Below are 24293 nucleotides of genomic sequence, written 5' to 3' on the forward strand. Positions count from 1 at the left end.
GTGCCCCCAGGCAGCCAGCGGTGGGAGCGGCTTGGCTCCTGGCCCGTCCAAGGCTCCTAACACAAAGTATCCTTCCAGAGGTGCACCCCTACCCCGCCAGCTGCTCAGGAAGTGGGAAGGGGCTGGAAGAAAACATCTGTACCACCACAGCCGTCAGGTTTTCCTCCTCATCCACCCCTGGTTAGATCGTCCCCAGAAAGAGAGGGCTCTGGTTCCAGTCGAGATATCCTCCTCGCAGACATCTGTCATCTCTTCCTATCTAAGTGATGAGGTGATGCCCCCAGGGGCCAGAGTGACAGCCTTGTTCTCTGCTGTGGGCTGAGGCCTCCCCATCCACTAACCCTTTCTGGTGCTTTTCTTCTTTTCTTTTCTCTTTTCTTTTCTTGACAGGGTTTCTCTGTGTAGCCCTGGCTGTCCTGGAACTCACTCTGTAGACCAGGCTGGCCTCTCAAACTCAGAAATCCGCCTGCCTCTGCCTCCCGAGTGCTGGGACTAAAGTTGTGTGCCACCACTGCCCGGCTATCCTTTTCTTTCTCTTTTCAAAGATTTATTTATTATTATATCTAAGTACACTGTAGCTGTCTTCAGACACACCAGAAGACGGCGTCAGATCCCATTACAGATGGTTGTGAGCCACCATGTGGTTGCTGGGATTTGAACTTAGGACCTTCAGAAGAGCAGTCAGTCCTCTTAACTGCTGAGCCATCTCTCCAGCCCATCTGGTGCTTTTCAAAACTCCCTTCCTTTCCCTGTAGAATGGCTGTACAGTGGGAGGGGAGTCTTCCCCCTTAAGACCCCCCCCATGTCTCTGAAGGGGATCCATCATCCCACTTATGTAAATTACTTTTTTGTTTTGTTTCTGGAGACAGGGTTTCTGGCTGTCCTCGAACTCAGAAATCTGCCTGCCTCTGCCTCCCCAGTGCTGGGATTAAAGGCGTGTGCCACCACTTGCACCCCCCTCACTTATGTAAATTACACTCAAAGAAATGGTCCTTAGAGTTCCCCTCTCTCCCCTCTGTTTCTGTCCATGGCTGCGTGTTCAGGACTTGGAACAGCGCCATGGCCACGTTCATGATGGGCCCAGAGAGAAAATCAGCAACCAAGTAGCAAGAAGACAAAAGAGCCGTGAGCAAGAAAAAAAATAAAAGGTATGAAAATAGGCTTAGCTGCTTTGGGGCTTTCCTTTGTGTTTATTTTTAGCAAGGATTGTGTGCAGAGCTCTGCATTAAAATAGCTGACGCTACCGATCTTTGTTCCAGGATCTGTGCAAGGCGAGGAGGCCAGGCGACCTCACAGCTTTCTGCAGCCCAAAGGGAATGTGATGGGTGCCTGGCCCACCGGAGCTGAATCCAGAGCGTTTGTCTCACAGGACTGTCTCCCTCTCTGGGTACCTTCTGGGTGTAGAGGAAAACAGAAGCCAAATGCTTTGGACAAGGCTGAAAGCGGAAGGCAGCTGTGCTTGGGGGCTCACGTTTGTTTCCAGAATGTATCTCCTGGGAGCGGCTGGGATGCTCAGGCGAGGTCTCCACAAGAGGCATCTCAAGGAGGCAAAAGAGAGGCCACCACTGCTGGGCCTCACGCTCCATTTTGGATTTGTCTTTGAGGATTCCCCCTCTTCCCCAAGGGCTAAGGGAAGGCTATCTAGTTGGCGAGCTCTACCTTAAGACGCCAGATTCTGTCTCAGCCTCCAGTCAAGCCCACTAGTGGAAGTTATCTGGGAGAAACACATGGGTCCTGGGCTTCAAGAGACCCTGAAGGCTGGAAGGGGGGACATTATGAAATACTTTACCTTTGTCCTTCCGGGTCTCAGTACTGGGGACTTGCGGGCAGGGCCCTCCATGCCGAGCCGGATGGAGTAGGGGTGATCATCCATGGCAGGAAGATTAGCGTAGCGCCCTGCAAAGGACTCTAGAATTCTGAGGAAGAGGCAGTGTGACATAGGGACTTTAATTCATCCTCTGGTCAGTTAGCACGTGAGGCGTTCAGGTGGGCAGGTCAGAAGCCTACACTTCAGGGCAGGCTAAGTCACTGCTTATCTACATAAACACCCAGAAGTGTTATAAATTCAGGTTCTGCAAAGTGACCTATGTACCATATGTGACCCGAGAGAAAGAATGATCTGGCACTTCTGCCCCAAGGAACTTCTGCAAATCCAGCCAGCTGCGGGTCATGTGATTCCTGGGCCGCTACTGCAGGAAAACAGCTGCCCTTCCTCCTAAGAGATCCTGTTGTACACACCAGGCCTTGCAGTGCGCACTCCGACCTCTAATTTCTGTGTTTGTGACTAGAGATGATGACAGTCCTGCAAGGTGATGGCGAGGAGGCCACAAGCTTTCAAGTATCAACTTTCTGCTGCAGCGCCTTGCGACTGTGCAACCACAGCAAGGTCAGAACCAGGGTCCCAACCTCTACAGGGCCCCGAGGTTCGCGGTCTCCCACTGCAGGAGGATGCCTGCTTCCGGGACCAGCTTTCTTTTGGGGGAGCTGCGCGGCCTAGCGGCCTCTGGTAACCAATGCACGGATCCCTCTCCTCCCTCTCCCTTACCCCTCCCGAGTCCTAGCTCGTGGTTTGCGTCTTGGCCTCGGGATCCTCCGGGTCCCACCGCGCGCTGCTCGCGGGCAAGCCGCTGGGCTCTGGCGCCTTGAGCGTCGGAGCAGGTCCTGCCCCCGCCGCGGGCGTGGGGACCTAGAGCTGCCCCTTCGCCCCTTGCCTCGGGCCAGAGGCGGACAAGCGACTGTAGAAGCAGCCGCAGGGTCTGCCCTGCCCCCGCCCCGCGCGGAGAGCTGCTGCCAAGAACTGTAATATTAATAGGTACAAACTTCCTGGAAAGATTTTCGTCTTCGCGGTAGATGACCCCTCCTTGTCCGCCGGGGCAGGCGACCGGAGAGTCTGGGACCCACAGGAGCCGGGGACATTTGGGACCCAGGGAGCCGCGGCTCACGAGGACTGTGGTTCATTGGTGGGGACCCACTCGGTGGGCAGGTCACAGACGCCGCGGGGCGGGGCAGGGCCGGGCTCGCCTTTGTAAACTAGGTCCCCAGCATTGGAGCCGCGACATCCAACTGGCCTGGCCCCCGGGAGCGGGCACGCCCTGAGCCACCCCGCCCGCCCGCAAGCTCCGGCCGCAGCTCCTCCTCCGGATCGGCTTCGGGGACGCGGACCTTTGGTCACTTAGCAGCACCCAAACAACTCTGCAGCTGAGGCCCATAGGTGCGTGTCATTGCTTTCTCCAGGATTACCTGGCCCAGAAACAGCTGTAGCCAAAGCCGCCTCTCTCTTTCCCAAGAGAGACAGATCAGGAAGCGTCCCATCGGCCGGCCGCTTGGGCGCTGTGTGGCCAGTCCCTGCCTGCACCTTGCGAATAGTCGGGTCCCAGTGCCCACGCAGGCTGCTCACTTCCGGTGAGTGGCTGGAGTTCCCGAACCCTGTTTTTCCCACCTGAAAGTCATCACTCATTAAAAATATTTACTGAAGCTGATGTGGTAGCAAGTTTGTAATCCCAGCACTCTGGAGGCACAGGCAAGAGAATCTCCACAGTTTAAGGTCAGCCAGGTACTGAGCCCTTGACTTAAACAAATTATCGCTACAAAGCAAACACAAAAATCCTCTTTCCCAGAACTTGAAAAAAGATCAGAATTGAAATACACGCGGTGGGCAGATGGCCATGAAGCTCAAGGAAGCAAGGCAGGAGGACAGAGCAGGACAGAGCTTGTGGAAGTGTTTAGGGTTGGGACCGGGTGGTTGGGATTGAGCAAGCCAGCCGCACACAGAGGCTCACAGAGGAAGACTGGCCTTGCTGGTTCCACCGGAGGTGTGGGATTCAGAGCGGCAGCTCTGGGCATGCTGGGTTTGATGCATCTGTTGGACATCCACGGGTAGAGCGGAACAAATACTGGTCAGACGGGTCTCCCTGCAGAGATGCGAGACGGGAAAACACCGGAAGGAACCACGAGCCAGTCACCTTTGCTTATGGAGCGTGCAACCTTACAGTAATTGTACATAGGTGTAGCTAGCCTGCAACTCTCTGTAGATCAGGCTGGCTTCGATGCAAAGATCAGCCTGCCTCAGTCTCCTAGCTGCTGCCATCCCAGTCTAAACAAAACATTTAAAATTTAACAAATTTAAATTGAAAAACTGTTATTGACTCAGTTATTTGAAAATCTTTATTATGTCTGAAACATATAGACAACTGTTTTTTCAACGGCTTCCACATTAGGCAGTTTATAGTCACCTCTAAGTTCAGCTCCCTGGCATCAGAAACTTTTTTTTTTTAATTTGTTTTTTGTTTTTTTGAGACAGGGTTTCTCTGTGTAGCCTTGGCTGTCCTGGAACTCACTCTGTAGACCAGGCTGGCCTTGAACTCAGAAATCTGCCTGCCTCTGCCTCCCAAGTGCTAGGATTAAAGGCGTGCGCCACCACTGCCCGGCAGAAAGTCTTATTTTATTATTTTATTTTATGTGTATGAGTGTGTTGCCCGTGTGTCTGTGTACTACATGCATGCCTACTGCCCAGGGAAGCTAAAGAGGGCATAGAATCCTCTGGGCCAGCGAGTCCCAGTCCTCAGCAATTCCTCCTCCTCTTCTCCCTGTTTGTTTTTGTTTTATTTTTGTTTTGAGGCGAGGTCTTTCTATGGCTCCCTACCTGACCTGGAACTCTGTAGATGAGGCTGGCCTCAAACTCAGAGATCCTCCTGCCTTTACCTCCTGAGTGCTGAGATTAAAGGCGTGCAACACCAGGTTCCTTTAAGAAGCTGGGGGCATCAGGGCCAATCGTGATGTGTGTTTCCATGACCTGGCACAGGGACCACAGAAGGGGGCTCTGGTTCATCCCTGAATCCTGAAAATCTCAGGTACTCAGGTGCTCACAAGAATTCTAGTGTGAGCCAGGCAGCGGTGGTGTACACCTTTAATTCCAGCACTTAGGATGCAGAGGCAAGTCAATTTTTCTGAGTTTGGGTCAGCCAGCCTGTTCTACAGAGTGAGTTCCAGGACAGCCACAGCCAGGGCTACACAGAGAAACCTTGTCTCAAAAAACAAAACAAGCCGGGCGGTAGTGGCCCACGCCTGTAATCCTAGCACTCTGGGAGGCAGAGGCAGATGGATTTCTGAGTTTGAGGCCAGCCTGGACTACAGAGTGAGTTCCAGGACAGCCAGGGCTATACAGAGAAACCCTGTCTCGAAAAAACCAATTCCAAAAAAGCAAACAAACAAACAAAAAAAAAAAACAAAACAAAAAAGCAAAACAAAACAAAAAAATCTAGAATCTAGTGTGTGTGTGTATGCATATGAATGCAATCCAGGATTTCATGTAAAATGAGATACAAAGCCATAAGGAGCAGGAGTCACTGGGTGTGAAGGAGACCAGGCTCTCAGGAGATGCTTCTCTCAGTCCTTATCATTAGTCCCAGGAATCCCCAAGGAGAGGGCTTTTGCGTATCTTTGCTTTCCTATTAAACCTAACACAGTCCACAATAGTCCACGACTTACAGCCAAGCAGCAGATACTGGCCCTTCCTAGTCCTAGGCTCCAGAGAGGCCCTGAAGCAAGACGCAGAGACCAGACACCTACTGTGTCTCCAGGTTTTGGAGTTAGCATTGCCTCCCACCTATGATCGCTTGATGCACAAGGCTCCCAGAAGAACCAGGAACCAGGCTGAACAAATTTCAAGCTGGTGGCTTCAACCTGTCTGCACTGACTGCCCAGGTGTCCTGGCCCTCCGGTTCGCACCGTCATTCTGTTCCTTCGCCACTATGGCTTTGCCCACACTCCCCCTGGTCCTGCTCAGTTCTTTTGATGGCTACTGGGGAGTCCAGTGAGCAGAGAAGGGTGGAGCCTTCCAAGAGGAGTCAGGAAAATCCAGCAGAGATGCTAGGCAGCAGGGTCCTTGGTGGTAGGAGAGAAGGACCAAGACGGAGCTGTGCTGGGCCAGGGTGAGTGAGGGACGCTGAGGCTCTGGAGAGGCATTCCGAGTGCTGTCCTCTGGGGACAAGACACAGATGGAAGACAAAGGCAGCTCGGAAGGTGTTACATTGTCTCCTACGCCCTTCCTCTCCCACTTTCCATATCCAGGCAAGAACTGACCTGCCTCTAGATCTTACCAGGCAGAACAGTCATTGTTTGACAGTGAGTACTACAGGCACTTCCATCTTCCTAAGCTCTGACCTCTGGCTAATGGACTAGCACTGCCCTGTCAGCTACAACAGGAGGTGACCTGTGTCACTTGTTTGTCACCTATGTCAAAGCTCTGGGCCCTGTCTTCCATGCCAGAGTGAGTGGTAATTGTCCTAAGTTGGTTCTTCTGGGAGTCTGGATCCCCGAGGCACTGGGTAGGTGGGGCAGAGCCTTTCTCTCCACCTGTGTCCCTGCTCAGGGCGGTATAACATGGTTGAATGATGAACCTTCCTGAAGGTAGTCGCTGATCTGTGGTGGACTTCCAGCCATAGAACCTGGTCGGAGGTGACTTGGTCCAGGGGCCTCCCCTCTCTGAGAGCGTCCTCCATCCCTACTACTCATAGGTTAGGTAGAACAGGGCGGGTATCCCGCAGGGATCACTCCTGAAGGGAGAACTGGCTGGGACTTTGCAAAGCACAAGGGTCGCAGCTCTGGGCCTGCTGCCCAGTGAGCTGAACTGCCTGGGTGCATGTGCTGCTGAGAGACTTCAGATGAGATGGAGTGAGGAAAGAGGCCAGGGGCAGACAGGAGGAGGGGAGAGAAGCAGGAACTGCAGGGGCTCCAGGCACTGGCCCTGTTTCAGGAAGGAGAAAGGCCAGAGCCACAGATTGGGCCTCAAGGCTGGAACAGCCTCCTTAGTGTGCTGCCCTCATGAAGTGCACTCCTGGACACGTGACTTCTTCACTTTATAACCCATAATAAAGCTGGGTGTGGTCATGAACCCCTTTAATTCCAGCACTTGAGAGGATTGCCATGGGCAGGCACACACCCACACCCACAAATACATTCACAAATACAAAAACCACACATAAACTCACACACACAAGCACATATGCAGATACCAATTTTTAAAAAAAACACAAACGTACACAAAATTCACAAACACAAATCCACATATAGGCCTACACAAAGACACAGGTCACACACTGAGGTGAGACCAGCCTCTTTCTAGGTTGATGCCTTCCTCTTCACTGACCTCATCCCCCAGAACTCTGCCTCCCAGTTGTGCAGTTTGCAGACCGAGGCCTGGACAAGCTCCCCTTGCTGCAGTAAATGCCTTCCCAGGCTCCCCTGAGCCTCGGGCTGCCCTCACATGGACTCTCGAGCCAGAGTCTCTCTTCTCCTATGTCCCTTGCCTCTCTGAGGTACAGAAAAGGGATGTTCCCTCCTCCTCAGACACCGTGTCTCACACAGGTGAGCATCTGACAAATGAAGGCAGAAATCTTGCTGAGGGAGGGTAGAGGGATGGATTCTAGGTGAGGAGTGCAGTTGCTAGGGAAGGTTCAAAGTGTGTGTGTGTGTGTGTGTGTGTGTGTGTGTGTAGCTCTAGGTAGCTGGAATTTATTATGTAGACCAGGCTGGCCTCACATTCACAGAGATCCAATTGCCTCTCCGGTGCTAGGATTAAAAACATGTCTATCAGCCAGGCAGTGGTGGCAGACGCCTGTAATCCCAGCACTCTGAGAGGCAGAGGCAGGCAGATTTCTGAGTTCAAGGCCAGCCTGGTCTACAGAGTGAGTTACAGGACAACCAGTGCTATACCAAAAACCAAAAACCAAAACCACAAAAAACAAACAAACAAACAAAAAAACCAAAACAAAACCATGTCTAGCTAAAACATGTTTTTGTTTATGCTTTTTTGAGACAGAGTTTCTCTGTATAGCCCTGGCTGACCTGGAACTCACTCTGTAGACCAGGTTGTCCTTGAATTCGAATTCAGAGATCCCACCTGCTTCCGTCTGGGATTAAAGGTGTACGCCACCACCACCCAGGTTTCCTTGAGGGGGGGGGGTTGCCACAGAGCATTTGTGGTAGGCAGAGGGTGTTAGCATTCTGTCTAAGCTCCACCCACAGTTACCTGGCAACAGCCAGGTAGGTGTAACCCACAATAAAACAGGCTTCTTGCCCCCCCCCCTTGCTCCTCTTCTCTCCCTATTCCCTTCCCTTTCCCCTCTCCACGTGGTCATGGCCGGCCTCTACTTCTCTACTCTCTCCCTCTCTCTGCCTTTCTCTGCCTCTACTACCCTCTTAACTCCCCTCCCCATGCCCTGAATAAACTCTATTCTATGCTATACCGTCCCTCTAGGGGAAGGGATGTCTGGGCATGGGCCCGCTGAGACATCCCTTTACCCCCCACCTCACCACAACCCCACAGAACATATCTTATACCTCTTTATCGTTTTATAAACACATCAGAGGAGAAATGTACCAGCTCTGAGCAACGCTGTTAAGGACTGATTAAGGTCCTGCTTTTCTTCCTCTCCCTGCCTAATCTCCCTTCAGTCCCTGCCTCCCTCTCTAGCTAAGGGAAAGACCAGGCTGTACCAGGTACTGGCCTCAGACTCCACACATTCCTTCCCCGAGAGGCAGGTGTGAGGGTGCAAGCCTATAGTCACTGAGGCGAGGAGAGACCCAGACCTGAGACCTTCTCAAGAGAGGACAGTACACACTCAACTCAGGCCTGGGTGTTCAAGGTGCCTCTTCTGCTCCACAAGCCCTGGAGGTCTTGCCTGTGCCTCTCAGCTTTGAATAGACTTGGAGGCTGATCCTTTCCTGTAGTACTTTCCTTTTCTCTCCCATGTTGTGGGAATGGAAGCATTCTTGTTCATCAGCCAAATGAGCCCTGCACATTGCCCTGGGTAATGGAGGCCATGACAGTCCTGAGCCTTGAGTGACTAAATAGCTTCACTCTCAAACCACTCAGGGGCCTCTGTTTACACTGCTGGCCCTGAATGTGTGTGCCAGCATGGCAAAGGACTCGACAGTGTCACAGTAAGCCATTGGGACAGGTTATCACTCGGGCTTGATGGTTTACAGACAACCTAATTTCTGTGCCAGTAAACAAAGCATCCACATTTGGTTGCAGCCCCTCAGGGGACAGGATCCTGACTTTGCTGGGAAGATCAGTCACCCATGACATTCCATTAACTCTTGGGGTCCCAAGAGAGGCAGGTGACTGTTGCTCTAATTATGTCATGGAATGAATGAGCTAAGATTCCCCAGGTTCCACTGACCAAGGCCACATGGCTAATGCCAGGGGAGTTGGCAATGGGACTCAGGGCTCTCTGATCCCTAAGTCCACATTTTCTTCCTGCTATCTTTATAGAGGGCTTGGGGACTGAGGAAGTGGTGGGCTTCCCACGTGGTTTGACAAAGCAGGGCCTGAGGGCTCCAGGGAGTTGACTCTGAAGAACCTTCCTGGCTTCACACGCCTGTGTCTCCTAAGCTCCTTACCAAGTGGCCTTCTTTGCAGTGTCTCCCTGGGATTGGGGCTGGCTGTCTTCGGTCACTTCTGAGCATTGTGACTTGCTGATACCTGGCCCCACTCCTTCAGGCGCTGACCTCTGGTAGCTGGAGAGATTGATTAGTGGATGAATGTTTGCTGTACAAGTCCAACAACCTGAGTTCACACAGGTGTTTGTAACCCTAGCACTGTGTGTGTATATGTGTGTGTATACAGTATATATGCATGCATGGGTACATGTGGGTGTGCATCTGTGTATGTATATGTGTTTGTGTGTATGTGTGTGTATACATACATGCATGCGTGGGTACATGTGTGTGTGCATGTGTGTGTGTGTGTGTGTGTGTGTGTAGACTAGAGGCTTGCTGGAGCTTGCTGGCCAGGAAATCCCTACTTCCTGTTGTTGCAGAGGCTCTGCCCTCTCTCCTACAGAACTCTGCCAAGCAGAACTCACTAGAATTGTCTCCAAATGTATGCAGACCCTCAGCCTCCTTCAGGGTAACAAGAGAGGCCTGGACAGGGGAATTAGTTCAGAGGTGGTGTGCTGGCCTGGCACCTATGGGTCCTTGGGTTCCAACCCCAGCATTCAAACATAAAATAAAAAATAAAACAAAAACTTCAAAAGAGCTGGGCCACGGTGGTGGCGCACAACTTTAATCCCAGCACTTGGGAGGCAGAGGGAAGTGGATTTCTGAGTTCGAGGCCAACCTGGTCTACAGAGTGAGTTCCAGGACAGCCAGGGCTACACAGAGAAACCCTGACTCGAAAAACCAAAACAAAACAAAACAAAAACAACAACAACAACAACAAAAACCTCCAAAAGAGAGAAAAGCATGCGTTCCGGGGCGCGAGAGAGAAATCAATTTATATCTTTAGGGATCTGAGCCAAAGGCAGATTTGAGAAGAGTCACCTTTTCTTAAGCACCTACTGTGTTGTATAACTAATCAAAGCATTGTATGTATGCAGTGTGTGAGGTCACATGAACGTGTGTATCATGCTTAATCCTGATTGTCAGTTTAATTAGATTAGGAGTCAGCTAAAATAACACCCTGGGCATCTGGGCGGCATTTCCAGGAAGGATTGACTAGAAGGAGTGGGCAGGCCCTCCTAGAGTCCAGCCAGAGCTCACCTCACATTCCCTTCTCCCCTTTCTCTTTCTCTCTGTTTGTTTTTGTATTTTAAGACGGGGTTTCTCTGTGTAGCCCTGGGTTCAAACTCAGATCAACCTGCCTCTGCCTTCAGGGAGAGCTGGCATACACATACACACATACATACACACACACACACACACATATACACACACACACATATATATACACACACACACACACACACCAGTAGCTTGCTCTAGCCAATTTGATGACATCCTCTCACTTTTTCTTTTTGGAGTTTTGGGTTTTGAATCAGGACCTTTAGCATGCTGGGCAGTTGCCCCACCACTAAGCAACACAGCCTTATCGTGAGACAGTGTCTCATTAAGTTGATCCTACTGTGTACCCCACGTAGGTCTGAAAGGTGTGATCTTCCTGCTTCAGCTTGGAACAGCTGAGGTTAGGAGTGTATGCTCAGTAGATATGGCTGCATTTTTGAGGCAGGGTTTCACCATGTAGCCCAGGCTGGCTTGGAATGCTCTGTATAGACCAAGCTGATGTGGAATAGACAGAGTTGCCTGCCTACTGAGTCCTGGGGATAAGGCCCGCCTAGCACCACGGTGTGTCTCAGAGCAGGGCGTCTTAACTCTGACGGGTATCAAGTGTCTCACTGAAACAACCTCCTTTGCAGGTCACCTTTGCCATTCAGAACTTTTGGTTGCAAGTCGTATAACTTCCTCTTGAAGAAAGAAAAACAATTGGCTCAGTAGTTAGCCAGGATGCAGGCACAGATCACTGGGTCAGAGGAAGACATTAGTTCTAAGAGTGGGAGTCAACACTATTAGGTTTCTGCCTGTCTTTTATCTCTGCTCAGTTTACCAATGGGCTTTCTCATCCCTGGGGCAACCCCAAATGTAACAGTCCCAGGAGGAAAAGAACCCAGGAGATGTGTTCTACTGCCTCTGTATCAATCTTAGGGAAGGGTCCAAATTGGCCCTCTCAGGGTCACACGCCTATCTCTGTCCAATCCCTGTGGCCAGGAAAGAAAGTATCACAATGATCCCATGGACACACCCTTCTTATAACCAGAAAATGTCAGTGGAAGTGGGTGGGAATGAGCTGGCCGTTAGCACCCAGTGGTCATTTTCATAGGATGCCACCCACTGTCCTGAAACAAGAGGATCTTAGGAAGAACATTGGAAGTCTATGGTTTCCCCTTCTCTTGTGAAGTGGTGTTCTAAAGTTGTTAATCAGACCATAGAAAATGGTGTTTGAAGGATTTAATAAGGCAATGAAATATGCACACAATAAACTAGATGTAATTATGTTTAAACTTCTCATCCAGGAAGGATTTGTTTACAGACATATCTTTAACAGAAACATGAAAAAAAGCTTTTAGAAAACTGAACCTGTGAATTTGTCATGTAGAATTTAAGCCCCAAAGCGCTGGCTTTTTAACGCTGGCTTGAGATTGTATAGTACCTCTTCTGTTCATCCCATATCTTCATTTCTGTTCCTGTTGTTGTTGATAAAATACCCCAATGAAAGCAATTTAAGGAGAAAGTACTAATCTAGCTCACAAGTTCAGGTTACCGTCTATCATTGTAGGGGAGTTTCCTATAGGCAGCAGGAAGTTGAAGCAGTCAATCACATATTGTCCACAAGCCAAGAGCAGAGACCCATGAATTCAAGCATGTGCACTTGTGTTCCGCTTGCTTTCTTCACCCTGACAGTTCAGAAACTCCCTGCCCAGGGAATGGTACCACCCACAGTGGGCAAATCTTCTCACCTCAATTAGTATAATCAAGACAAACCAGCTGGGCAGTGGTGGCTCACGCCTGTAAAAAGACAAGCTCCCACAGACATAACTATAGGACAAACCAATCTAAGTAATTCCTCAAGACTCCCTTCTCCAGGTGACTCTCGGTTGTGTCAAGTTGACACCTTACAAAGATCTACCACCTTCCTACCTCCTGGGATTTGAACTCAGGACCTTGGGAAGAGCAGTCAGTGTGCTCTTAACCGCTGAGCTGCTGAGCAGTAGTGGCGCACGCCTTTAATCCCAGCACTTGGGAGGGAGAGAGGCAGATTTCTGAGTTCGAGGCTAGCCTGGTCTACAGAGTGAGTTCCAGGACAGCCAGGGCTATACAGAGAAACCCTGTCTCGAAAACAAACAAACAAACAAACAAACAAACAAATAAAAAAACCACTGAGCTATCTTTCCAGCCCTAAATCCTGCCTTTACCTTAAGGTCATCATCAGATTTTCAGGGTCTTCCCCATCTTTTTCTGTTGTTGTTTTGTCTTGTCTTGCTTTTGCTGTTGTTGTTGACTGGTTGGTTTTCGAGACACGGTTTCTCTGTGTAGTCCTGACTGTTCTGGAACTCACTCTGTAGACCAGGCTGGCCTTGAACTCAGAGATCCTCCTATTTCTATTTCCCAACTGCTGGGATTAAAGGCATGCCACCACTACGTGGCCTGTGAGCTCCGTTTTAAGGCCACGTCCCCCTCTTCTGGATTCCCATAGTGCCTCATTAGGACCAGTGCCACACGACAGGGTAACTTCTGAGCAGTGCCTGGCTTTTTCCAGTTTAGGGGATTGAGCTTCTCTGTGACTTTGCTTTAGGCAGGGTTAGGTCACAGAACTTGTGACACTTACACAGTTTGTACGGATTAGGGTACAATTGAAGCAGGTACAGCAGAGAACCCCAAAAAGGCTATCCAAACTGGACAGACAAGTTATTTTCCCTCATATACCAACATAAAGACAGTAGCAATGATCATAGCTGGGTAAGTTATTATACTCCACATGGGCCATAGATCTAGAACGTTCCCTAAAGGCTGTCCTGTTGAAGGCTTGGTTTCCAGCATGGTACTATTGGAAAGTGCTGGAAGATTTTAAGAGGTGGGCTCATTAGGAAGAGGCTGGGCCATTGCCAGGCAGTGGTGGTGCACGCCTGTAATCCCAGCACTCTGGGAGGCAGAGGCAGGTGGATTTCTGAGTTGGAGGCCAGCCTGGTCTACAGAATGAATTCCAGGATAGCCAGGGCTACACAGAGAAACCCTGTCTTGAAAAAACCAAATCCAAAAAACAAACAAACAAACAAACAAAACAAACAAACAAACAAAAAACCAAAACTCAAAACCAGCCGGGCGGTGGTGGCACACGTCTTTGATCCCAGCACTTGGGAGGCAGAGGCAGACGGATTTCTGAGTTTGAGGCCAGTCTGCTCTACAGAGTGAGTTCCAGGACAGCCAGGGCTACACAGAGAAACCCTGTCTTGAAAAATAAAAACAAAAACAAACAAACAAAAAAAAACCCAACAACAATGAAAAAAGAGTCTGGGCCATTGACGAAGTCCCCTCTTTCTTTGCCTTTGGTCACCATGAGGTGCCACTCTTTGCTTCTGTCAGGACATGCTGTTGTTTCTCCAGAAGCCCAAAAAGCTGTGAGCCAACTAAGGCTGCGACTAAGGCCTGAAACTGGGAGCCCAAAGAAATCTTTTCCCTTGTTACATTGATTTCTCTCTTTTAGCTGTCGGCCACAGTGATGAGAGCTAATATGTTAGGTCCACCTAGGAACCTGGGGTCCTCCGTGTTCTGTCCTGATGTCCTAGGGTTACTGTTCTCACCCACATGTCACAGTTATCTCTCGCTTCGTTCCAGCCCATGAACAAGGGAAAGAAAGTTTAGGGAGTATCTGTCTTAGTCGGGGGTTTCTATTCCTGCACAAAACATCATAACCAAGAAGTAAGCTGGGGAGGAAAGGGTTTATTCAGCTTACACTTCCACACTGCTGTTCATCACCAAAGGAAGTCAGGACTGGAACTCACACAGGGCAGGAATTTGGAGGCAGGAGCTGATGCAGAGGCCACTGAGGGGTGCTGCTTACTGGGTTGCTTCCCCTGACTTGCTCAGCTTGCTTTCTTTTTTAAAGATTTATTTATTTATTTGTATGTATATGATTACACTGTAGCTGTACAGATGGTTGTGAGCCACCATGTGGTTGCTGGGAATTGAACTCAGGACCACTGGAAGAGCAGTCAGTGCTCTTAACTGTTGAGCCATCTTTCCAGCCTTCAGCTTGCTTTCTTATAGAACCCAGGACTACCAGCCTAGGGATGGTACCACCCACAATGCTTCCCTCCTCCCATCACTAACTGAGAAAATGCCTTACAGCTGTTCCTAATGGAGTCATTTCCTCAAGGGAGGCTCCTTTCTCTGTGATAACTCCAGCCTGTGTCAAGTTGACACACAAAACTAGCCGGCACAGCATATATCTAGAGTCACTCATGGTGGCTTTTACAGCTGTCACCTCAGTACTCAGGATGCTGAGACAGGAGGATTATAAGGAGCTCAAACCAAAGCTAGAAAGTGGGAGGCATTGCTCCAGTTATATACCATATGGAATTATATTATATGGATGCATGTAGCTGCAAGGAATTCTGGGAAAAGTTGGTCTCTAGCTATAGTAACGTGTTTGAGATGGTCTATTGAGCAAAAGACCACAAGCCTGGTGGCCTTAGTTCAAGGCCTGGAGCCCATGTGAAAATGGAAGAGTCAATTTCAGAAAGTTGTCCTTGGACATCTACCATGTGCACACTGTGATAGCAATGTGCACCCTCCTGTCCTCCCCATCGCTGAACTCCCTCCTCCCTCTAACACACACACACACACACACACTAATAATAATAATACATTATAACAAGACTGGCTGGAAAGCTGGGTGGGAGGCAGAGGCAGGCAAATCTCTGCAAGTTTAAGGACAGCCTGGTTTACATAGTGAGTTTCAGGACGGCCAGAGGTACATAATAAAGAGACTCTGTCCCCAAAACAAAATAAGAACAAAAAAAGATTGGCTGGCAAGATGGCTCAGTAGGTCTAGCTTTTGCTGACAAGCCTGACAGCCCAAGTTTGATCCCCAGTACCCTCTGTAGAAGGAGAGAACTGACTCTTTCAAGTTGTCCTCTGATCTCCACATATGAACTCTAGCAAATCTCCCTCCCCACATAAATCCATACATGGATACATATATATGCTTTTAAAAAACTCAATTACTATGGGAAAATGTATATTTGGTATATTACTAGCTATTTTAGTTTTAGATTATGGTGAGTGCCGCAGAGGACAGGAGACCAGCTAAAACAGCAGCTAGCCTCGTGGACTGGACATCTACTAGACTTTTGGATTCCCCATTCCCAGATGCCCATTGTTGGGTTAGTTAGACTGCACACTGTAAGTCATCACAATAAATTCCCTTAATATATAGAGACATTCCATTAGTTCTATGACCCTAGAGAATCCTGACTGAGCTGGAGAGTAAAGCAGTAGGCTCCAACAGATGTTCTGGAAAGTAAGTGCAAGCGGACAAAAACAAGAGTCTTCCTTCTTCCAAAGTCCTTACACTGGCCCCCAGCAGAAGGTGTGGCTTAGGTTAAAGGTGTGTGTCACCATACCCGGATGTGGAATTAGCTCTGTCGCAGGCTTGCCCTTCAGTGTTCTGGGATTAAAGATGTGTACTTCCTTACCTGGGCCTAAAATTTTCATGGCCCCTAAACCTTAAGATCTCCATGTCAAGATCCCAGTCAGAAGCCTGGGTCTTCCAGCCTCAAGATCTGGATCACAGGTGTGCCCTCCATTTCTGGATTGTAGTTCATTGCAGATGTAGTCAACTTGACAACCAGGAAGAGCCACATATGGGTTCTCAGGAATTGAACCCTGATCCTCACACTACTTCTCCTTCCTCCTCTTTCCTCCCCCTCCCCTTATTCCTTAAGATGTTGTAGTTTTTTTTAAAGATTTATTTATTCTATTTATATGAGTACACTGTAGCTGTCTTCAAACACACCAGAAGAGATCTCATTACAGATGGTTATGAGCCACCATGTGGTTGCTGAGAACTGAACTAGGGACCTTTAGAAGAGCAGTCAAGCAGGTTATTTCTATGCAGCTCTTGCAGATGTAAATGTGTAGCAGTCTTCCTGCCTTAGCTTCTCATTTGCTAGAATTTCAAAGGTATATACACAGAGATGCCTGACATTTTATTTTAAATCTTAATCGCTTGTTTTATTCAAGTAGAGAGAAAAAAAAACACAGACACCATTGTTTAGGATATTTTATTTAGGTAAAAAAATAAGACATAAGACATTAGTAACATCAAGAGAATGTGTTAAAGAAACACATCAAGGAAAAAATGTGGGCAAAACCCAGAGCAATAGAATTCTCTGCTGCAGTGTAGGCAGCAGTGTGTGTGTGCGTGCGTGCGTGCGTGCGTGCGTGCGTGTGTGTGATATTATTTGTATGTGCATGTGTATGCACGGGTGGGTGTCTGCGTATATTGCTTGTATGTGTGTCTGTGTGTAGGTCAAAGGCCCTAATCTGCATGCATACCTGGATGCCAGAAGAGGGCCTCAGATGCCAGTAGAGAGGATTATTGAACTCAGGACCTCTGGAGGAGCAGAATGTGCTCTTACCTGCTGAGCCACCTCTCCAGTTCCTTCACTTTGATTTTTTTTTTTTTCGGAGGGGGACTCTCCCTGAACCCAGAGCTACAGTCTGCCTAGTCTGGCTGGCCTGTAACCCCCTGGGGTCCTCCTGTCTCTGCCTCCCCAGGATCGGATTACAGGCACACACTATTTATCACAGACACACACTATCATGCCGGGTTTTTTACAGCTGCTGAAGATCTGAGCTCAGATCCTCAGGCTTGTGCTGCAGGTACTTTGCTAGGCTTAAACTTGCTAAGTAGCTCAGGCTGGTTTTGATCTCAGGGCTTCGACCTCTTTCATGCTGGGATTATAAGAGTGTAGCAGCCCTTGTGACTTCAATCCATCAGATCCAATAATGTTTGAAGTGGCTCTGGCCGGTGGAGACATTGGATGCAGCTTAGGCAAGCTCTACTGAGAGAGAGAAAAGAGAAGAGAGAAGAGAGGGAGAGGGAGAGAGAGAGAGAGAGAGAGAGAGAGAGAGAGAGAGAGAGAGAGAGAGAGAGAGAGCACTCACACCTCCAGGGTTAGCGGACCCTGTGTGGTGCGTTTGCAGATGGCCATCAATTCCTGGCCAGGGGTCGACATGGAGCAGCCAGTGTGTTCTGCATGTCCTCTCACTCACTGAGCCATGTGTCGGGCCTGCACAGCAGCAGTCTGTCACCCCGAGGAGATGGCACATGAGAGATCTGCCCTGGCAGGTGTAGAAGGCCCAGGTAAGCTGTGCGAGCAGGTGGCTCAGATGCCTTCCGCGGTGACTCTTGCTTCTCTTACTCTGTTCCTAGGACCTCAAAGGTTGTTCCTTGGATCCGTTGGCTGAGAAGGAATGAATTCAGGCCTGACTTGCAGATGGCACTGCAGGAAATGCTGGCACCAACAGAAAATGGGCAGCTGAAGCCCTTAGCCCCGCTCCAGGTGGAGCTGCAGAACTTGGGTAAAAGAATGTCTCGCAGCGGGCAGATCATCAAGAGGCGCATGGATTTGTGTACTTGGCCTGAACTGAGAGCCGGATGGAGGGAGGAAGAGCTCTACAGTGACTCGGTGGTAAGGGAGGAAAGCGGTTGTCAGGTGACCACCAGACCTCAGACGGAGGATGTGGCCGGATCTCTCCAGATAGGCACAGAATGAGAGGAAGGTATTTGTGTCACAGGTGTTTACTTTGTGAGTCAGCACACACACACACAATATTTGCCTGAGACAATTAGGTTAAAAAGAAGAAAGGTTAGGCTGGATTGATGGCTCATGGGTTAAGATCACTGGCTGCTTTTTGAGAGGTGTTGAATTCAATTCCCAGCAACCATATGGTGGCTCGGACCCATCTATACTGGGGTCTGATGCCCAATTTTGGCATTCAGGTATACATGCAGACAGAAGACTGTATGGATAAATAACTAAGAAGAAAGGTTTATCTGGGCTGAGGTTTGGATGTTTCCGGCTGTTTCTTTTGGGCTTGTGGCAAGGCAGTATGCTATTGGTGAGTACTCCTGCCTCACAGCTAGGAACAAGAGAGGAATACCCTTTTTAAAGGCACCCCTCCCCCTCTGCATCTTAAATCTTATTTAAAATCTACTTAGTCCTATTCCCTCAAGGTCCCACCTCCTGGTAGCATCCTTTTAATGCAAAATCTGTCAGGTCAATACATTTAAACCAGGATTCCCAAAGCGAATTCCTGCAAAGGAGCCCCGCCAATTTGTGGAGGTGAATCTGTCTCTTTCCGGGCACACTCAGTGGGTCCCTACGGCAGTGATCGTGTCAGGAAGAGTGGCAGCTATACCTATGACCACACAGGGATGACTGGAGTTCACTGGCATCGACTGCTTAGCAGCAGTAGACTGGCTAACAGCAGAGACCATGTTCAGCCCACACTGCTGCCCGGCCAGGAACCCAGCCAGCCACCGAGAGCAAGCCGACCACACTGGATTCTTTCCATCTTGCTAGGGACAGAGATTTGTCCTTTGTGGGTTCTGGGGATGCTTTCCCTGCCCCCAGTGTTTCGGCCACACCGCGTCTCTCGTCTCCTCTGTGCACCACACAGTATTGCCTCTTAATAAGGACGCTGCTTTTCATTGAGTAGAAACGGCCTGACCTGGTTTAATCCCATACCGAGGAGCAGCTGATTGCCCAGGAGCAGCTGACCTAATGGAAAGGAGGGATAAGCTGCCAGGTGCTTACTGGGCACTGATGCTTTGAAAGAATGAGGCTCTGTCTGACAGGGCAGAACGGGTGCTCTGAAGGAGATTGTAATATGGCCGACGCATGGGTCTGGGACTCCAGGAGTGGACAGCATAGGGGACCCAGCCTCAAACACAAAGCAAACACCATGGGGGCAGGGCCTAGGGTAGAGCAGAGGGTCAAAGTAATACATCAGTGTCACATTTATGTGTAGAATGCCTTCCCTTCAGCCTTCTGGGGTCCCATCCCCATCCAATAGAAGCTAAACAGTCCCTAAGGGAGGTAGCCCTACCTCATGACTGACAATGTCAACAGTTGTGGAAAGTTATTTAAGTACCTATCTTTAGTGTCCCTGAGACCTAGCTCCCCAACCTGCCCCACCCAGGGGGGTTGTTAGGATTCCCTCTTCTGCTGATGCAACTCTTCAGGCCTCACAGTCACCTCAGAATTGATGACTTTAGGACAAGCTACTAAGACTGACCTTTTCCTGTCGGGATCCGCAGACTTGAAATCTCTTGAGGCCATAGTATTAGCTTCAGCGGGTGTGAAAATCCGGGACTCCATCTCTACTCTGGGTCTCCTAACAGTCCCCTAGTTACCGGTCTCCAGCTCCTTGAGGGGACCTGTGGAGACAAACCTGAAGCTAGAAGAGCATACATAGTCAGGCTTAGGCTGCACACAGCCTGTTCTACTTCACCCAAGTTCCGGAGGTTTGGAGGGAAGAGGGCGTTTTCGCTAGGTGGTTCAATGACCCAGACCGGTTCTCCAGGCACAAGAGACTAGGGGCGGGGCCCAGCTCAGCTCTCTCCCTCGGGTACAAATCCACCTGGAGAACCAGTTTGCACTGGTCCCCAGGACTCCGCAGAGGGCTTCCCCTCCCACCCCCCAGGGAGCTTGGGGGCGTCACCCACACTGGAGGAGGAGGGGAGGAAGAACCAGGGATGCACTAGAGCGATGGGGGACCAGAGTCAGGGCTGAGGTCAGGGCACCCGCGGGATTAGCCTTCCCACACACCACGCCGCCACGCAGCAATTGGGATTTGCGGGAAGGAGCAGATGAGTAGCCATCTGCTGGCCAGCCTGGAGCCAGCGTGGTTGCCTTGGTGCTGCCTCAGGGCAAATGATGGGTCAGCCAAGCCTGGCATACCTCGGACCTGGGCACTTCATGTGGAAGCTAGTGACAGCTGAAACTTCTCTTTTCCCCTTCCTCCTTCCTTTCCCCCTTCTCTTCCTCAGAATCAAGTAGCTTTGGTTATAGACTCTCCTGGTTTTATTTCATGTTCCTCGGTGTCTTGTCTGTATGTCTGTCTGTGTGAGACTGTCAGATCTCCTGGAACTAGAATTACAGACAGTTGTGAGCTGTCATGAGGGCGCTGGGAACTGAACTCAAGACCTGTGGAAGAACAGCCAGTGCTCCTACCCACTGGACCATTCCTCCAGCCCAGCTAGTGTTTTGGTTTGTTTGTTTGCTTGCTTTCTTAAATCAGTTTCTCCAGATAGGGTTTCTCTGGGTAGCCCTCTCTGTCCTGGACTCACTCTGTAAACCAGACTGACTACAAACTCATAGAAATTGGCCTTCCTCTGTATCCGGAGTGCATGTGCCACTACTGCCAGTATTTTGTTTTAAAGTCTAGACTTTTCCCTGCTACTTTCCTTAATCTTGCCAACATTATGGCAAGGCTAGCCTGGTCCTGTGGACTGGGGCCCTCTATGGGCTGGGACCTTGATGGTGGAAATCTTAGCGAACAAATCTTTCTTTTGTTGTTGTTGGGTTTTTTTGTTTTGTTTTGTTTTGTTTTTTACAAGACAGGGTTTCTCTGTGTAACTCACTGTGTAGACCAGGCTGGCCTGGAACTCCCAGAGACCTACCTGCCTCTGCCTCCTGAGTGCTAGGAATCAGGTGTGCACCACCAGCACTCAACTGTTTGCTTTTTGAGACAAGGTCTGTGTGGCTCTGGCTGGCCTGGAACTTATTCTGTAGATCAGACTGGCCTGGAACTCGGAGCTCTGCTTCTGCCTCCTGAGTGCCGGCTACCATTCCAGCAAGTGAGCAAATTTAACAGTCAGCATCTTTAATATGTCAGCAGTCCAATTTTCCCTTCCTACAGCTGCTAACACATCTGGGTAGCACACCCATTCACCCTCGAGCACAGCTTCAACTGGACTCTATGTTGTGCAACTTACTATTTCCTAATCACACTTACTCTGTCCTTGAACACAGTGATTTATGACTGTTTTTCTCTGTTGTGTCCCTTCCAACTTGTGGGTCCCAAGGACAAAACTCGGGTCTTCAGGCTTGGTGGCAAATACTTTACCCACTAACCTTAACCTTCTCACTAGCTCTATTCCGTGGTGAGGTAGGGGATAGGGGTTGGGGGGCAGCAGGTTTTCATGAAGTTCAGGTACTCTCAAACTTAATATGTAAGAGCAAAGATGACCTAGAAATTCTGGTCCTCCTGGCTCCATTTTCCCATGCTGGTATTACAGGCTGTGACCAGTGAGCTCATGGGACTTTTGAGTCTGAAGTCAGTCTGAGCAACATACCTGGACTGTCTCAAGAAACACACACACACACTTTAAAGCAAGAGTGTAGGTGAAGTGCTCTGGTTATGGTCACAATTTCAATGGTCTGACCGTTTTCTGCTCAGAGCCTGAAATCTCCTCAGACCAAACACTGCTGATTATGAAAGAATGAAGCTCAGAAGTGTAAACAGGGTCGTTCTGTCCAGGGGCAGCAGGACTCACAGGTACCCACCTGCAGTTTCAGGACCTGAAGCAGGAAGATCAAAAGGCCAGCCTGGGCTCCTTAGGAGGACCATGTCTCAAACGCGGATCTATCTGAGACACAGGCTGGGCACTGATGGAAAGGCGGGGTCAACCCTGCCTTCTCCGATCACCAGGGGACACCGTAAGTCCCTTGTGAGAGCTGCGGGCTGACAGTTGGATCCTTCCTATTTCCTGTACGTCCCCTGCCTGACCGCTTTTCTCCTGCGTCCCATTCAGTAACGTCTTTCCTGTAGTCACCCAGAACCCAGTCCCTGGCACCATTAACACCCTTTTCCCAGGGAGTGTCACAACCACTACATCCACCAAATCCCAGTCATCCTATCTTTCAAGAACATCCCGGATGCCACCACTATGTCCGAGGCGCAGTGTGACCGCACATTTAGCTTTTACTAAATGGTTTCCCATCTCCTTCTTCCTGTTCTCAGTGTCCTGACACATAGCAGCTGGAATGATCTCGCTAACGCACCTCTTACGGGCTCCTTTGACTTGACTCCCAACCAGGGCCTGCAGGCCCTATGACGCCCCGCCCCACCCCACGTGTTCTGGCTCCACAGCTGTTCTCCTCCTCTTCTGCTTTAGCCACGCCCACACCCTCTTCAGGTTGCTCGAGCACACCGAGCACACCGGGCTGTCTGCACTTGATTGGAACCAACAGAACCTGACACACTTCTCTCTCTCTGATCCTTGCTTCTGTTTCTTCAGGGCTTTACTGGAAAGACATCTTATTGATGACAACTTGCGACTCCCCCACCCCTACCATGCCAACTTCTTTACAACATATTTACCTCCACTTCTTTTTGGTTTAGCATTTGCCAATGTATTTACGAATCTATTTGAATGCATCGTTTCTCTCACCATAATGCAGCCCCGTGGATATAGGGCCTAGCTGTTCTGTTCAGCCCTGTAGGCCCACAGCATCTCTAGGTACATAGGAGTAGCTCATAAATACTAGGTGGAGCAAAGGTAGATGGGGGTGGGGCAGGGTGGGATAGCTGCAGGAGGTTACCTAACTAGAAACTAGCTGTTGGCCTAGATCCTGGACTTTTGTTGTTGTTTTGTTTTGAGACAGGGTTTCTCTGTATAGCCCTGGCTGTCCTGGAACTCACTCTGTAGACCATGCTGGCCTCGAACTCAGAAATCTGCCTGCCTCTGCCTCCCAAGTGCTGGGATTAAAGGCGTGTGCCACCACTACCCGACTGATCTTTAACTTTTTAACTATAAAGCTTTATGCTATATCATCTGCATGCACACTGCCATGCTTCCCACCATGATGATAGACTAAACCTCTGAAACTGTAAGCCAGTGCCAATTAAGTGTTGCCTTGATCACAGTGTCCCTTTACAACAATAAAACCCAAAGACATTCTCAAAAAATGTCTATATGCTGTTTTTTAGAATTCTAGTTTTTATGTGTTTAATTTGGTATTTTCTGTCAGGCTTTGTATTTTCGTATATTTTCATTTAACTCTTGAAATGAGAAATCTGCTACATATTTGTTGCAGGATATTTGACCACACTGTGACCCCTGAAAAAAAAAATCCTGTTTTCTAGTTATGGTGTAGCTCAGCCTTTAGTGCATACCTTTAATCTCCTTGGCTAGAATACAGACTCATCCTTAGTACACACTTTAATCGCAAACACGGAAGGTAAAGTTAGTTTGTAGACAGAAGCACTCATGTTTGAAAGTGATGTCTACTTGTGTGGCAAAGTGATGAGTCACAAAGATTAGACAGTAGAGTGTCCCGATCCTCACAAGAAGAGAGAGCAAAGAGAAGGTATTTCCAGCACAGTACAGAGAGGAAGAGGAAGAAAGCAGTTTTCCTGGGAGAGTTTTACAGAGAAGGAATGAGAAAACAAATTAGACCCAGGTGAAGACGGAGAATGAGAAGGAGCCAGAAGCTTAGGACCAGATTGCTAGAGTTAGTTTGAGGCCAAGCAGAGCAATTCAGGAAAAGTTGAAAGAAGCCAGATTGAATCAGTCAGCTTGGAGGGGAGCTTTTGAGCCAGAACAGCTGAGTTAAATCAGCCAGCAAGAGTTCAGAAAGAACTAGAAAGGATGAGCTTATTCAGTAGCAAGTCCTCAGAATTAAAAACATTCTAGATTTAGATTGTATGGAGGCTAGAATCGTCCAGGACTAGGCCTGTGGTAGCAGACTGAGGCAGTAAGATTGGAGATGATGGTGAATAAAAATTATTTTTACATATATTAAGGATATAGAAGTTTAAAGACCTGGAGACAGGGACTGGAGGTGTAGCCCAGTGATAGAATGCATCTAGGCCCGGTTTTCAATTCTCAGTCCTCCTAAATACAATCAATTAAAAAACAATAAGATAGCTGGGAGTGG

At 49.3% G+C, this 24293-nt stretch overlaps 1 long non-coding RNA gene across 1 annotated transcript; it reads left to right on the top strand.

Moving 5' to 3' along the window:
• Positions 1-1029: 1029 nt before the first annotated feature.
• On the top strand, positions 1030-3474 carry LOC127697417 (uncharacterized). The gene is made up of 2 exons (XR_007980462.1): positions 1030-1148; positions 1260-3474. It is a non-coding gene; the product is annotated as an uncharacterized LOC127697417 (long non-coding RNA).
• Positions 3475-24293: the final 20819 nt, after the last annotated feature.

This window comes from Apodemus sylvaticus, chromosome 12, assembly GCF_947179515.1.
Source record: "Apodemus sylvaticus chromosome 12, mApoSyl1.1, whole genome shotgun sequence".
Classification (NCBI taxonomy): domain Eukaryota; kingdom Metazoa; phylum Chordata; class Mammalia; order Rodentia; family Muridae; genus Apodemus; species Apodemus sylvaticus.